At 51.4% G+C, this 15,232-nt stretch overlaps 1 protein-coding gene across 1 annotated transcript in view; it reads left to right on the plus strand.

Moving 5' to 3' along the window:
- Positions 1-4,449: 4,449 nt before the first annotated feature.
- tiam1a (TIAM Rac1 associated GEF 1a) overlaps positions 4,450-15,232 on the plus strand; it is a 48,318-nt gene continuing 37,535 nt past the window's right edge. The window contains exon 1 of the mRNA XM_084698580.1: positions 4,450-4,642. The gene's annotated coding sequence lies outside the window, so the exon portion shown is untranslated. The remainder of the gene's footprint in view (positions 4,643-15,232) is intronic.

The raw sequence follows: 15,232 nt of genomic DNA on the forward strand, positions 1-15,232 counted from the left end.
TGTGTCGTCTGAGCTTGGCATGAATGGTTCCGTCTCACTGATTCTCCTGCCCTGGTTTACTCTCATTCATCCCCCTCTCCTGTCACATGCCATGTCATCATTAAGGGACGGACACACATAGAAAAACAGCACACACTGTGTAGATAAGAGTGGGCATGAGATTCTCGATGCTCGATGATGGGGTCAGATCTTCCTCCTGACACAGACACAGTTCCGTGATGAGAAGTGCAACGCTCATCCCTCATCTATCTTTCCTATTTCTCCACTGCCCTTCCCTCCTCTCTTCCTTCCTGTCTGTCATCCCTGCTTCCGTTTGGAAACTCTTTCCTGTTCAGACAGTGGCCATACTGAGTCTGTGGAATTATCCTGCTGTTTGTACTTGTAGTCTACCAGTATGTGTTCGCCTGTGTGTGTGCACGTGTGTTTGTGTGAGAGCATGTGTGTGTGTGTGTATCAGAGATAGAGCCTTGGAACATTTCCCCTGGCTTGGGATTATTTATTTGATTTCTCCTATTCTGCTCTCCTCAGCAGAAGCCAGTGACACAAAGACAGATGGGACCTCTGCTCTAGTTTCACTATTTCGGTGTACACATCAACACATTCAGCACAAATATCCACATCCGAACACACACACACTCTCACGCGCACAAAGATGAATTCGATAGCACACGTGTGCGTGCTGCCTGACAAGCTGACTGGATGAGTAGAGGATCTCAGTACCCCGTGAAGACCTGTCCCATGATGTCTGAGAGAGACAGGCTGCTGGGCAGGACACCTCTGTGACCGTCCACTAACGCGCGCCCTCCCCGTGTGTGTGACAGAACAGTCTCATTTGTATGGATGGGAGTGAATGTGCATGGTTAAGCTCTGTCCGTCAGCTTTACCAGGCTCTGAGACACGAGGAGAGATGTGTTAAATAGAGCCTTTTCATTTTCCCGGGGAATGAAGGATTTTAACACACCATTCTGGTTTGTGCATGTGTGTTTGATATATATGAATGGTTTGAACAGTGGACTCCACTGCCCACTGCTCACTCATCAACCCACTTCATGTCTCAGTATGCAACATGTTACTTCCTCTATGGAAATCATTGCAGTGCCCAGTGGGCCAAACACTAACATGTCCCTGCTGCATGCTGGCCTGCTAGCTCTCATCCCCAGCCTGTTTCAACAGGCCTCCTCCGTGACAGTCTCAACACAGTTTACTGAGTAAGTGTGAGAAGCCAGTGACCTAATAATACTCTTTCTTTACCAAGCCAAACTCTCGCAAATGTAATCATAAATGACTGTTGAATGACCAGGGACTTAATAGCAACCTTCAACAAAGCCTTGAGAACACCTAATTGAAACAGAACTTTTGGAACACAACTATTCCTGTTTATGCAGCGTAAAGTTGAAAGCCAGGTAAAAATAATACAATGGAACTGACACAATATGTGGCTTTTTTTTGTACAACAGGCTGTGTCGAACTAACAGTGTAGCATATATCTCGTAAATATTCATTCGACTAATAGCTTTGGGCTAATGTTCTGTTGTTGTGGCGACCTTGCTTTTGCCAGTGGAGGTCATTTAATTCACTGCTCAAACCATGGGAGCCGTTTTGGACAGCCACAGTCACTATATATTTGGGTGGTAGCTAGGTAACAGAAGATCCTCTTGTGCCTTAAAGGGGAAGGTGATGCTGAAAGGACTGAATGAACGAATCTGCTAGCTTGCTTAAAAAAACAACAACATCATAATATTAACAAACTGCTACAGTTACCTCATTACTGTTGTGTTCCTTAATGTTTTAATTGTGTGAGCTAACAGAGTGTTTCAGCATATTAAGAAAGGAAGATGATTCAGGCAACTATCATTTTGATTAACTGGTTGCTGTTAGGATCGTCTTACTGGTCCTTCAGTTCTCCTGTAATGTCAACTGGTTCATACTCCTCAATTCTATAGAAGTATTGTCTGAACTGTAATGTGAGCTACACCAACAATATACAGTATGGTGTAATACCATCTGGTGTGGTCCCAACAATTCACCTGTGTGTGCGTTTGTGTGTGTGGCTGTAACATCAAGTGGGATATGAAAGGTAATATGCGTATATATGCGTTTGCACGTGTGCACATTTGCCAAGGTGCCTTGTACTAATGGAAAATGTGATAGGTGTTAGACTGGGTGCTGCAAACGCAACTGTTAGTGGTGGCTGATATTGAAGGCAGAGTGGCAAGCTAGGCTAACACTGGTCCAACAGGAAGGTGGAGGTAGAGAGGCTGGTACTGTCGTAGCTCCTGTGGCTGGTTCATTATTCATAGGCTGTTCTCGCTCGGCTGGTGATAAAGACTTTATCTGATCTGGCAAGGTGGGTGGGTGTGCAAGGTTCTGGCTATTTGTGTCAGTCACACGTTTATGTGGATGAATTTTTATATCTGTTTAGTGACAATGTCATTCTAACCTATGGAAGAAGCATGAACGGGTGACACAGTCGACCATGCATTCCTCCACAAACTATTCTTTGCCCTTTACTGATAGTATGCATACCACTGATAACATGCACACATACAAACGCACACACGCACACACACATGCACACACACACTTCCTTAAGTAAGATCATCAGGTGCAGTTGTATCGTCTTAGGTCGGCCTGCTTTAGCTTAGGTGGGGAGAAATATGATTGGTATGGGTTGTTGCTGCACAGACACGCGTGCATACACACACACACACACACACACACACACAGCAAGAAATGAGTGCTGTGTCAACGGTATAGAAGCTACGGTTGCATCTCCCAGATTTGGGTGTGACGTGTTACAATATAAAAACAACTCATTGCACATGACACAATACTACTGATAACAATAGCTCATGACTAATGTGCGCGACAGCCAAAGGGTTCCCATCACGCCCAAATGCCAAATGGCAAGAAATCAAGTGCAGACATGTAATGAGACATCCTGTTTATGTTCCTGTCAAACTGTCCAAAATTCATTAGGATTCTGCTTGCGTGTTCCAGCATGCCCCCCCCCCCCCCTGTTAGCCAAGGCTTGAAGGACTACAGTCCCCAGCTAGCATTTCTGTTTGTTCACCAGATAATCACATTAGGATCCAATAAATGACCTGTTTGTGTTGCACTGTGGGAACGCGTGTCCAAATATCTGTGGATCCCCTAGCTTGGCGACTTCCTGTTTTCGTAGGCTTAGAGTAGAAGACACTGCATCCATTACAATTTTGAGCTCCCCCTCACAAGACCTCCAAACACAAACACACACACACACACACACACACAGCAGCAGTGAGAAACACAAAAGAGCTGCAGTGCTATTGTCCCCGTTGGGTGCTGGAATGTCACCTGATGCCTCGGGTGCTAAGGTGTGTGTGTCTCTCTCTCTCTACCTCTGTCTCTCTCTCCTGCCGTGGTTTTGTCAGCTTCTTTGTTCAGATGGCCTCTTAACTAACCTCGCCCTCTGGCTCTGTGACACGTCCTCTCTCTGAAGCACAGCCACACCGCTGCTCAGCTGGGCTGGCCCGGAACATTCTGCCAGGAAAAGAGGGAGAATCTCATTTGTGACGTCAGCACCGTCCTTCCCAGGTGTTCACCTCCCTAACCCCTACCTACCTCCAAGGATTTTATTGAGGGGGGAACCACCCCTGAAAAGAAAGCCCTTTTTCTGTTGTGTTAGTGAGGTGAAACACCGTTGACCTGGATAGGACGCTTGATTCAGTCCAGTGATCAACAACAATGATTAACAAGCCCACACGGCGTGCCTGATGCACTGACCCCCAAGTCTGGACAAACACATCCGAAGGTAAACACTTAAAACAGTGAATTGGCGCTTTATCTATTGGGAGTTGATACCCAAGATATAAATAGATAGATATTGTTTTAGAGAGACTGCTTCCTTGCCCCCCCCCCCTCACAGCTGCCTCTCTCGCTCTCTCCCTCCCTCCCTTCCTCTCTCACTTCATGTCTATTTCCTATCTTTCCTTCCCTCATTTCTGTTTGTTTCGTTTGAGTGTGTGATTTTATTGACTTGAGCATGTGTGTGAGAGAGGAGGGTGTGTGTGTGTGTGTGTGTGTGCGTGCGAGCGTCAGAGAGAGGCGCATGTGTGTTTGCGCGTGTGTGAACTTCAGACCAGAGACTAAGCAATTAAAAGGAGACTAGGGATGTCTCAGCCGAAGAGGCACAGACCCAGCCCTCATGCTGGCAGTCAATCGACAGACTGGGGGGAGGTGAAATTGGAGAGAGAGAGAGAGAAAAAAGGAGGAAGGAGGGAGGGGTTGAGGGCAGGGAGAGTGTGAATGCATGTGTGAGTGAGTGAGAGAGAGAGAGAGGGAGGGAGAGACAGACAGGAGAGCGAAACAGAGAGAAGGGGGCGGGCTCAAGCACACAGCGCGCACACACACACCCTCTCGGAGGTCTTCAGTCTCGTCTAGGCATGCGAGGAGCAGTGTGCGCGTGTGTGTGTGGACGTGTGTGTGGACCTTAACGCGGAGGGCAGGAGCGACCGGGGTTGTTTTCGTGGGGGGGGGATCTGACGCCGGCGATGCTAGGATTTGCACATGCCCTCTAAGGCGAGGAGGATTGTGTGGTGATAACCCTGCTCAAGGAACCAGACCGCGGTAGACTGGGACACACAGCAGCAGCAGCAGCACGGTGAGCACACATTCTCTGTTTGGGTCTGTCTCGAGAACCGTGTGTGTGAATGTGACGGCATAGGCAATGAGGGATAAGAGAAGAGGGAGGGAGAGAGAGAGATAGAGAGAGATAAAAGAGAGAGAGAGAGGAGGTTTGTAATGAATCAGCATTTAGCGGCTTGTTGTGGCGAGGACGAGCCTCATCTGTCCATGGGCTTCATTTTGGATGGCAATGTTGCCGACTTACACTTGGCGGAGCTATGTGTCTGGTGGGTCTGTGTGCGTGTGTGTGTGTTTGTGCATGAGTGTGACTTCTGTCGTTTGCCGGTACATTGCTATTTAGTAGCAGTTTCCAATTTCTCTCTCTCTCTCTCTCTCTCTCTCTCTCTCTCTCTCTCTCTCTCTCTCTCTCTCTCTCTCTCTATCTCTCTCTCTCTCTCTCTCTCTCTCTCTCTCTCTCTCTCTCTCTCTCTCTCTCTCTCTCTCTCTGTCACTCTCTCTCTCTCTCTGTCACTCTCTCTCTTTCTTTCTCTCTATCTCTCTCTCCCTTTCTCTATTTCTCTCACTCCCTCTCTCTGTTCTTTACCTAGCGTCTCTGCTGCTCAGTGTTCTGACGTTGAGCTTATTAATGATTCACGTTGCCGAGGGAGACTCCAACTCTAAAACTGTTTCCCCACCATGAAGGGACGTGACCGAAGGCCGTCCTGGCTTCACTAAGTGAGCTTTCCCTCCGAACCCTCACAGCGATGTGTGTAGATCTGCGTGTGTGCCAGCACGTGTCCTTCTTCAACACAGTTAAAGATGAAGAGAGGGGTGTTCGAGCTACAGCACAACGCAGTAGAGAAACAGAGCACAGTGTGGAAGAGAGAGGAGAGAAGAGCGACAGAGTAGCGCTCAACAGCTAATTGAGGGAGCCAAGTAGAGAGGGAGTAGTGTTCTTTTATTCTGTGGAAGAGAGGGAGAGATTGATGGAGGATTGTGTGTACATTGACAGATTGGAAGAACAACAACAAAGGTCAAAAAAAAGAGAGTGGGGGGGATAGAGAGAGAGATACACTTAGTATTTTGTGGAAACCAAACAAGTTGTGCTGGTCTCAGACCGAACCAGACTACAGCTTGTTGATTGTTAGTGCAACTAATCGATTTCAGTGACGGTCAAATCCACACACTCAGCATCAATCTTATTAATGCTGCATGTGTGTGTGTGTGTGTGTGTGTGTACAGGAAGTCTCAGCTGTGTAGGTCTAGGGTCACCCTCAGGCATCCAGATCAGGATGGAAAAGGTGAAGGGGCAAAGGTCATTGAGATTCCTCCTTCAACTAATTCTTCCTTTACCATCCCCCTTCACTCTCTCTCCCTCTCTCTCCCTCTCTTTCTCTCTGTCTCTGTCAGTTTGTCTCTCCTTCTCTCCTTCTCTCCTTCTCTCCTTCTCTCCTCTCTCTTTGTATTTACATGTTCCTGGTTAATAGATGTACTGCAGCTCATGTGTGCCATGGCTCCTTTAAGGTCTTATCAGCGGTACTGTTTTAAGACAAATACCTCCTTCCCCTCCCCTCTCACACCCATCCAGCTGTTCTGTTCCACGTCATACTACTACAGCACATCCTAAAACCGAGAAGGTCTTGGTTCCTGTCTTTTTTTCAAACTTTGGTTCAGGAAGTTGGATGTAAAGTGTGTGTTTTGCGGAAGTAATCCTTGACATGGAGTTTCCCAAATAGATAAGAACTGGATTTTTGGATAGATTTGCATATGGTGTGTGTTTCATAGTGCGGTGTCCAGCGAATGGTTCTCTTCTCCCACTGGGTTGACATTAGAAATCCCTGTGTGTGTATGTATGTGTGTGTTGGTGTGTGTGCATGTATGTGTGTGTGTCCTTCTAATGTGACACAGGGTCACCAACTAGGGCTGTAGGAAGGTTTTTCTGCCTCACTGGAGAGGGGGGGTCTTCAAGATGAGACGTGGGGGGTTGAGATAGCTTGTGTGTGTGTGAGAGAGAGAGAGAGAGAGAGAGAGAGAGAGAGAGAGAGAGAGAGAGAGAGAGAGAGAGAGAGAGAGAGAGAGAGAGAGAGAGAGAAGGGGGGGGGGGAGAGAGAGATAGAGTGCTCACATCTGTGAAAGAGAAAAATAAAAGAGAGTGGTGGGGGATGCTGCAACATCATAAATGGGTCAAAGCGCTGCCAGGGTGTGTGTGTGTGTGTGTGTGTGTGTGTGTGAGGCTGATATTTAAAGAAACTAATAAGTATGTGCTCAGGGGTTCCAGGGTATAGGCCCTGGGTGGGTGTGTGCGTGTTCGTGTGTGTGTGTGTGTGTGTGTGCAGTATGTGTAGTGACCCAGATTAACACACTACTCTCACGCCAAGTCAGCTCACCTATGAGAGAGTAGCCCAACCCCCAGTACACACACACACACACACACACAATAACAGAGAGAACGCTGTCTCAGCATTACATTTCTAAAGATACATTAACCATGTCCTCACCTTGAACACACGCTGCTCTCTCCTCTCTCCTCTCTCCAGCACTTCCTGTGCATGGTCAGAGCCCTCTGTACCTCAGGGCAAACAACTGCACAGATACACCACAAACACAAACAAATCTCTCTCTCTCTCTCTCTCTCTCTCTCTCTCTCTCTCTCTCTCTCTCTCTCTCTCTCTCTCTCTTCTCTCTCTCTCTCTCTCTCTCTCTCTCTCTCTCTCTCTCTCCCTAATTCTCTCCACCTCTTTCCCTCTCTCTCTCCGCCTCTCTCTCTCCGCCTCTCTCTTCCTCTTGCTTTCCCCCAGGTTCTTCTCCTCCCCCTGTCTCCTCTCTTGCTCTCTCCTTCTCTTCTCTTTGTCTCGTGGTCTACTTCGTCTGTTCTTGTCAGCACACAGGATGAGGTACCCCCCAACCTTCCACAAACACGCACACTAAATCAAGCTGTTTAAATGTTTGCATTTGACTGTGTGCCTAAGGGTCCGCTGTATGTGCGTGTGTGCGTGCGTGCATGCACAGGTTCTTCATGTGTGCACATGTCTGTGTGCCAACTATGTGTGTGTGTGTGTGCGTGAGAGAGAGCTAACTGTGTGTGTGCAGTTTTGTTCCTCTTTTTTCTTTGTGATTTATAATTCATGTTCTATTTCATGGTAGAATGTTGTGGGATTCCCTATCTTAAGAGGGAGAGAGAGAAACAGAGAAAAAGAGAGAGAAAGAGAGAGACAGAATGTGCCAGATGAGTCTGAGCGTGTCGTCCAGTCCAATTCCCCAGCACTGTGACTCGTCTGGTTGGACCGGATTGAAGCGCTAGAGGCTAACCACTCTCTCACCCACCAGCAAAGTGAGGGGCTGGAAGAGGGAGATATATAGAGAGAGTGAGAGGCAGATAGTAAATGAGGGAGAGAGAAGATACAGAGAGAGGGAGAGAGAGAGAGAGCGGGAGAGAGAGAAACAGGGAGAGAGGGAGAAAGAGGGAGAGAGAGAGAGGACCTCAGGGTGAAGGATTGAGAGGAGCAGACCTCAGACCCCCTGATGAGGAGCAGAGAAACAGAGCCAGACAGGAGTGATGATGGGGGAGGGGAGTCTCCCAGACAGGAGTGTGCTCTCCTTCATTTCCCCTCTTTTGTTTTTCTTGTGACTGGTGATGAATGAAGAACCCCCCCACCACCACCACCACCACTGCACACACACACCCCACCACACATACACACAGGCACGCACACCCCACCACACACACTCACTATGACATCCCTGTCATGTCTGGCCATTATCTCTGATCAGTGTAGCATCCCGGCTCACACATCAACACGACATTCCAGTCTATGTGTGTGTGCGTGTGTGTGTGTGTGTGAGTGCTTGCACGTGTGTATCATACAAACACACACTTACATGTCTTCGTTAGGGTTCCACTTGATTGTTTCTGCCCCTAACGTGATTAAGGAGGAGAGGAGAGGGGAGGGGAGGGGAGGGGAGGGGAGGGGAGGGGAGGGGAGGGGAGGGGAGGGGAGGGGAGGGGAGGGGAGGGGAGGGGAGGAAAGGAAAGGAAAGGAAAGGAAAGGAGAGGGGAGGGGAGGAGAGGAGAGAGGAGGAGAGGGGAGGGAAGAGAACAGAACAGGAGGAAGGAAGGAGGAGGAGAGCAGATGGAAACAGCAGCATGGCAGAAGAGGAGAGAGAGTCAGGAGGGCCACGACGGACCTGTCGGTGCCATCGGGGTCACGGACAAAGTTAGCTGAGGCATCGCAGTCGTGTTTGCTGATGCATGTGTGTGTGTGTGTGTGCGTGCTTGTGTGTTTTCCAAAGTGGAGATTTGACCATGTAGTGTGATCTGTTTTGATCTGTGTTTGGGAACCGTTCCACTACCTCTCTACATTTGTGTGTGTGTGTGTGTGTGTATGTGAGTGTGTGTGTGCTTTTAAATGAGTTAAACCAGGGGAAATAGGACACTTGGCACTGTATGGCTTCCCTATCAGTGTTGTGCTTCTTTCTCCCTCCATGTCTCCTCCCTCCATCCCTCCACCCCTCATGCACTCTTACATAAAGGAGCGCTGCTTGGTCCAGCCCCTCGTGGATGATCTGATTGGCTCACTTTGTATCCCAAAGCACTGACCTGGAAGTGAAGCAATGAGATTGTGGAAGGAGGTCTCTGCGCTTGTGTGCCTGTGTGTGTGTGTTCCTGTGCGACTGTAGGGTCCTGTGCGTGTCTCTGTCTGGCGTCATGCTGGTTTATTTGTTCTGTGGAATTCGATGTGTCTTTGGAGACAGAAGAGGCTGGCGTCTACCACTGAAGTGCACATCTTTCTTTCTGTGCTGTGGCGCGTGGCGCCTCAGTAGAGGGAAGGAGCTGTGTCGTCTGTTGATGTTCTGGGACGGAGTGTGTAGATGTTTGCGTACGTGTGCCAGCCTTTGTGTGTGTGTCTGTGTGCAGGTGCGCTTGTGTGTGTGTGTGTGTGTGTCACGCACTCGCACTCCGATGCCAGAGGGGGTTGACACACTGACACAGGTCACTAATGCACTGATGCACTCCCCACCCCTCACCCCCCCCACAGCCCTGATAACCCCAGGCCCTGGCAGCTCTGTGGTCCGCGCCCCTCCCACCATCCCACCCTCCCTGGTCGGGCCAACGTTTGAGAGATGCCGCTTGATGCCATCGTCACGACAACCCCCGTCTGAGCGGAGCACTTCCTCTGCCAGGGTGAGGGGTTCAAAACCCACTGGAGACGTAGAGGAGTGAAGGCAGTGTGACAGTACTGCCAGGGTGAGGGGTTCAAAACCCACTGGAGACGTAGAGGAGTGAAGGCAGTGTGACAGTACTGCCAGGGTGAGGGGTTCAAACCCCACTGGAAACGTGGAGGAGTGAAGGCAGTGTAACCGTTTGCAGGCCTTCTTCCTGTAAGGTGGATAACCATGCCTGTTAGTGGCCAACCACCAGCTGGGGTACTTACTGTAACTGTGTGGCACAGATGGCTTACGGTACGTTCTGAGCGTCCCACAGGCCACCAGCCCCCTGTCTGTCTCCACCGTGCAGGAAGTAAGAGCTCACTTCCTGTCCGGGCGGAGGCTGACATGGGCGAGCTGTCTCCTCCCTCTTGTAGCAGAGAGTCATTTACTGTAAGCCAGGCAGAGATGGATGTAACCGACAGGGGCCATGATGCAACTCTCAAGATAACTGCACTTCTCTGTTCAGTGTGTGTACGTGTGTGTGTGTGTGGGGGGGTGTTCAAAAGAGGAAATCCAGACCCTCTAGGGAGTATCTACCCTACCAAGAACCAGAAGTGGTAGTTTCAGAGGTGTGTGTGTGTTACTTTGCTTTGAGTAATAGGCAGCTCACTTCCCTCAATTTCAGGACACACATAGGACCACACCCAGCCCTGTGTGTCAGTAGGACAAGGTTCTATGCTGTGCATCTTCCACACGTTGTGTCATTTCTTTTTACCATGGTAAATGACACAGATAGCTCAATGGTTGTTGCTAGCCAGTCGGCCGGCCAGCCAGCCAGACAAACAGACAGCTGGCCAGACACATCTGTTGTGTCTATCACACTGTCGTGTGACCACGCTCCTGCTTCCTCCAACTGTCTTCTCTCGGCCAACCGAGGCCCACCAGAGACAAAGGCAGCGCTCCTTCCCCTCCTCCTCCATTCTCTCGCTCTTTCTTCTCTTCTCTTTCCTTCAAGCGACACTTTGTTTTTCGGTCGCCGGTTTGTTGACTCAGGTGTGGGGGTGTAAGAAAGCTCTCCCTCTCCCCTCTTTCACCCGTCTCCCCTCTTCTCCCTCCCTCCCTCCCTCCCTCCCTCCCTCCCTCCCTCCCTCCCTCCCTCCCTCCCTCCCTCCCTCCCTCCCTCCCTCCCTCCCTCCCTCCCTCCCTCCCTCCCTCCCTCCCTCCCTTCCTCCCTCCCTCCCTCCCTCCCTCCCTCCCTCCCTCCCTCCCTCTCCCCCACCCCTTCCCCACACCACCAGACTCTATCACCTACCTCCTAACTCCCAATGTGGAAATCCCTCCCTTTGTCTACTCATTACAGTGTATGCAGCCTCTCTCTCTCTCTCTCTCTCTCTCTCTCTCTCTCTCTCTCCCCCCTTTCTCTCTCTCTCTCCGCCTCTCCCTCTGTACCTGTGTACCACAGCTTGCCCCCCTCCTCTCTCTCCCTCCCACCCCTCACCCTCCGTTCATTCCTCCCTCAAGTCATCCTCCAGTCAGGTTGGGACTTGTCCTCTCTCTTCGGAGTGATTTGGGAAGTCTGCAGGTGATCCTCGTTGACAGGAAGACTTGCCACGTTTCCATGGAAAGACCCCCCCTTCTCCTGTTTTGCTGGCTGATGATGTGCCTGCGTGCGTCTCGTCTCAAATGGCTGTGCGCTCCCAACTGTCTTTCTCGTGACTGATTCCTGCTGTTGAGGAGTGGAAGGATCACCTCTTTTTCCCCATATCTGGAGGTGGATTTCGAATGTAGCAGTGCATCACCAATGCTATATGTCACCGCAGTTTACCACGTAGGTCGAATTTCTCGGAAAAAAAGCCTGCACCCCTCACAAACAACACTCCCACTAATTCAGCCCATTATTCCATCAACATGGCCTCCTCTCCCTCACACACACACACACACACACACACGCACATACACACCGCCCCCTCCCCAGACAGACTGTCATTGTCCAGTGTTGTGATTACAGAGGGAGCAAATGAAGCCTCTTTGATCTGACAAAGCCTCCACCTCCACTACTACCGGCCCCCAGGACCCTCCCTCCCTCCCTCCCTCCCTCCCTCCCTCCCTCCCTCCCTCCCTCCCTCCCTCCCTCCCTCCCTCCCTCCCTCCCTCCCTCCCTCCCTCCCTCCCTCCCTCCCTCCCTCCCTCCCTCCCTCCCTCCCTCCCCCTCTGCCTACCCTTAGTTCACACGTCAGCTTGCCTGTCCTCTAATCTAAACTTCCCCTCTCCCCCTCTCTCTGTACCATTTGCTGCTTTGCCCAGTCCCCACCCTCGTCCACCTCCCATGGCACCTCATCCCTCCATACCTTTCCCCCCCAACTACCTCCTCCCAACCTCTCACACCTCTCCTCTCCCAACCACTCATCCATCCATCTCATCCAAAGAGGGGAAGCATTTAGGCTCCATTGACTCCACTTAACAACAACTGGTATCCTAGTAACCTGTGTGTTTGCGTGTGTGTGTGGGTGTGGGTGTGTGGGTGTATGTCATTGTCTACAGTCGTTAGCAGAGAAGGAGGCCACATACTGAGTCCAGGAAGGAGAATGCAGCTGAGGCACTTACCAAGCATGACACAACACACACACACACACACACTCAACACACACACACACACTCAACACACACACACACACTCAACACACACACACACACACACTCAACACACACACACACTCAACACACACACACACACTCAACACACACACACACACTCAACACATCCACTGAGCACACACTCTCAACACATGCACATTGGCTCTGGCCCTGTCTCTGTCTCTCCCACACACACCCTGACCCCCAGATGTTTTTGTCTCCTTAGACTCTAAGGCTTAGGGGGTTTCTACGGTTACCGTGTGAATGTAAAACACAGTTTTAGTCTCCCTCTGCGCCTCCTCACTCACCCCCCACCTCCCCCCCCTCTCACACGACTCTGGCCCGGCCAATCACCAAGGACCAGACAGCCGCCACATGATTATTCGCTTAGTTAATTTTGAAGTAAAAGCTCATCGCAGTCCCAGATTCACCGAGAGGACGTTACTGTCATTTCTGTTGACGTGTTGCGAATACACAACTGATTTTGATCGGATGGGGGAGCTGAGGTGAAGGAGAAGGATCTGAGGTGGTCGACAGTGTGTGAAAAACATCAAACCAGCCATGTTGAGCTATCTTTATTTAGTTATGGTCGTGTATGTGGATCCAACATCAGATATGATGGAGTTTAACAGGCAGTGTATGCAGATTGAAAGCAGTCTGGTCCATGTTGAGCGAGCAGGATATATATAGCATTGGAAGGTAGAGCGTGGTGTCAGAACACACTGTAGTGTGAACGTGTCCCAGCGCCTCGCACGCCTCACCACCCTCCTCCTCCCTCCTACCCCTTTCTCCACCCTCCTCCACACCTCACCACCCTCCTCCACCCTCCTCCTCCCCCTTCTCCACCCTCCTCCACCCCCCTCCACACCTCACCACCCTCCTCCACCCTCCTCCTCCCTCCTCCCCCCTTCTCTACCGTCCTCCACCCCCCTCCACACATCACCTCCCCCCTCCACCCTCCTCCACCCTCCTCCACCCCCTTCCTCCCTCCTCCACCCCCCTCCACGTCCCTCCTCCCTCCTCCACCCCCCACCCCCCACCTCCCTCCTCCACCTCCCTCCACCCCCCTCCACCCTCCTCCTCCACACACCCAGTCCTTTAACACGAGCCACGGCGTCGGGAGGGAGAGACGTCAGAACTCTCAAGGTGGAATCACTCCCCCCCCTCTCTTCCCTTCCCCCTCTGCCCTCCCCCCAACACACACACTCACACACACACACACACACCCCAGGATGGAATCACGGATCCTTCCTGAGCCTCCAGTTCATCTTCTCAGCCGTCATCCCCTCCTCTCCACATCCCCTGTCCCTCATCCCTCCTTACCTGCCGTGTTCAAGGGAGGAAGTGGTAGAGTCCTGACCTCTGGAGGATCTGCGGGGTTATGGGGGGGGTGGGGGTGGGAGTGGGGGGAGGGGAGAGCTGAGTGTGTAGGTTCCCCTGGAACTGTGCTCCCCCAGGGCTCCCAGAGCCGTGGATCATCTCCCAGCTCCTGGAGAAGGCGGCAGTCCTTAAATTATGCTAATCCCCTACTATGGGAAGCTCCCAGCCAGGGTAACAGCCAGCTAGAGAAACTGGAGCAAAAGAGCACACAGTAAGCCATTATACTGTATGGCGTACTGTATGTGTCTGTATGTGTGTGTGTATGTGTGTGTATGTGTGTGTGTGTGTGTGCATTAGAGCACTACGTTTCCATCTCTGTTTGTCTGAGAGCATTTCCTACTGAAGGTTTGTCATGAGTTTACTCGAGTGTAGCTGGGTTCTCGACAGTGACACAGGTAGATGTTCGTCCTCAAACACAGGCACATCAATGCACACAGGAGGGGGGAGGGGGGGGACTGGGAGGAGGGGGGACTGGGAGGAGGGGGGGGAGCAGAGTGATGAGATGGAAGAGCAGAGAGGAGTAGGAGAGGAGATCTTGTCTGATCCCATCAGGGGGAATGGGAAGGTAATCTCCCTCTCCCTGGGAATTCTACCTTCACTCTCCAGTCACAAGTGTGTGTGGGGGGGGTGTGCGTGCATGTGTCAGTATGTGCCTGCGTTTTTACAATGGAACGTTATCTAAGCGCATCAGAGCGTATCTCTTGTGCTTATTTCATACATGACATCCAGAGACGCGACAACCCTCCAACACACACACACACACACTAACACACACACACACACTCTCAGTCTGATAGGGATCTTAGTCTCACTATTTCTGGGATGTCTTGTATCCAGGCAATGGGCCCATGGTTACAGGGTTACAGGGTAAACAACAACAGAAGTTTGAATTGATAACGGCCCAGCCTTTCCACAGAATCGGTGAAGTGAGTGGGTGTGTGTGTTTGTGTGTGTGTGTGTTTGAAGGGGGGGGCATGGGGGGGGGGGGGTTATGGGGGGGTTATGGGGAGGTCTTGTGTTTTCAAGGGGTCTTGTGATGTTCCTTGTTTTATGACTTCTAATCCTTGTTTAAGCCTGGTGAAGAATAACGGATGCCCATCCCTTAAAATACCTCCATTACCTCCCCCCCACCTCACCCCAAGGAGCACCTTAGTAACCTAACCCCCTCTCCCACCCCTCCCCACCCCTCCAGAGGGTTGTGGGAACCCCCTGAGGAATGCAGGTGGGGGGGGACCTGAGGGGAGGGTGGGTCGGAGTCTTTGGTGAGGGGGGGGGGTCTAGGCTTTAGAGGTCAGATGGTCGGGTGGGGAGTGGGGAGTGAGGGGTCAGGAGTGGGAGGAGGGTTCAGCGCTTGGAGGTCTCCCTCTCTCTCCGTCTCTCCCCCTCTCCCCCCCTCCCCCTCCCCCTCACCCCTCTCCCTCTCCCCCTCTCCCCCTCTCCCCCTCTCCCCCTCTCCCCCTCTCCC

This window comes from Hypomesus nipponensis, chromosome 5 (genome assembly GCF_054491055.1).
Source record: "Hypomesus nipponensis isolate SF chromosome 5, ASM5449105v1, whole genome shotgun sequence".
Taxonomy (NCBI): domain Eukaryota; kingdom Metazoa; phylum Chordata; class Actinopteri; order Osmeriformes; family Osmeridae; genus Hypomesus; species Hypomesus nipponensis.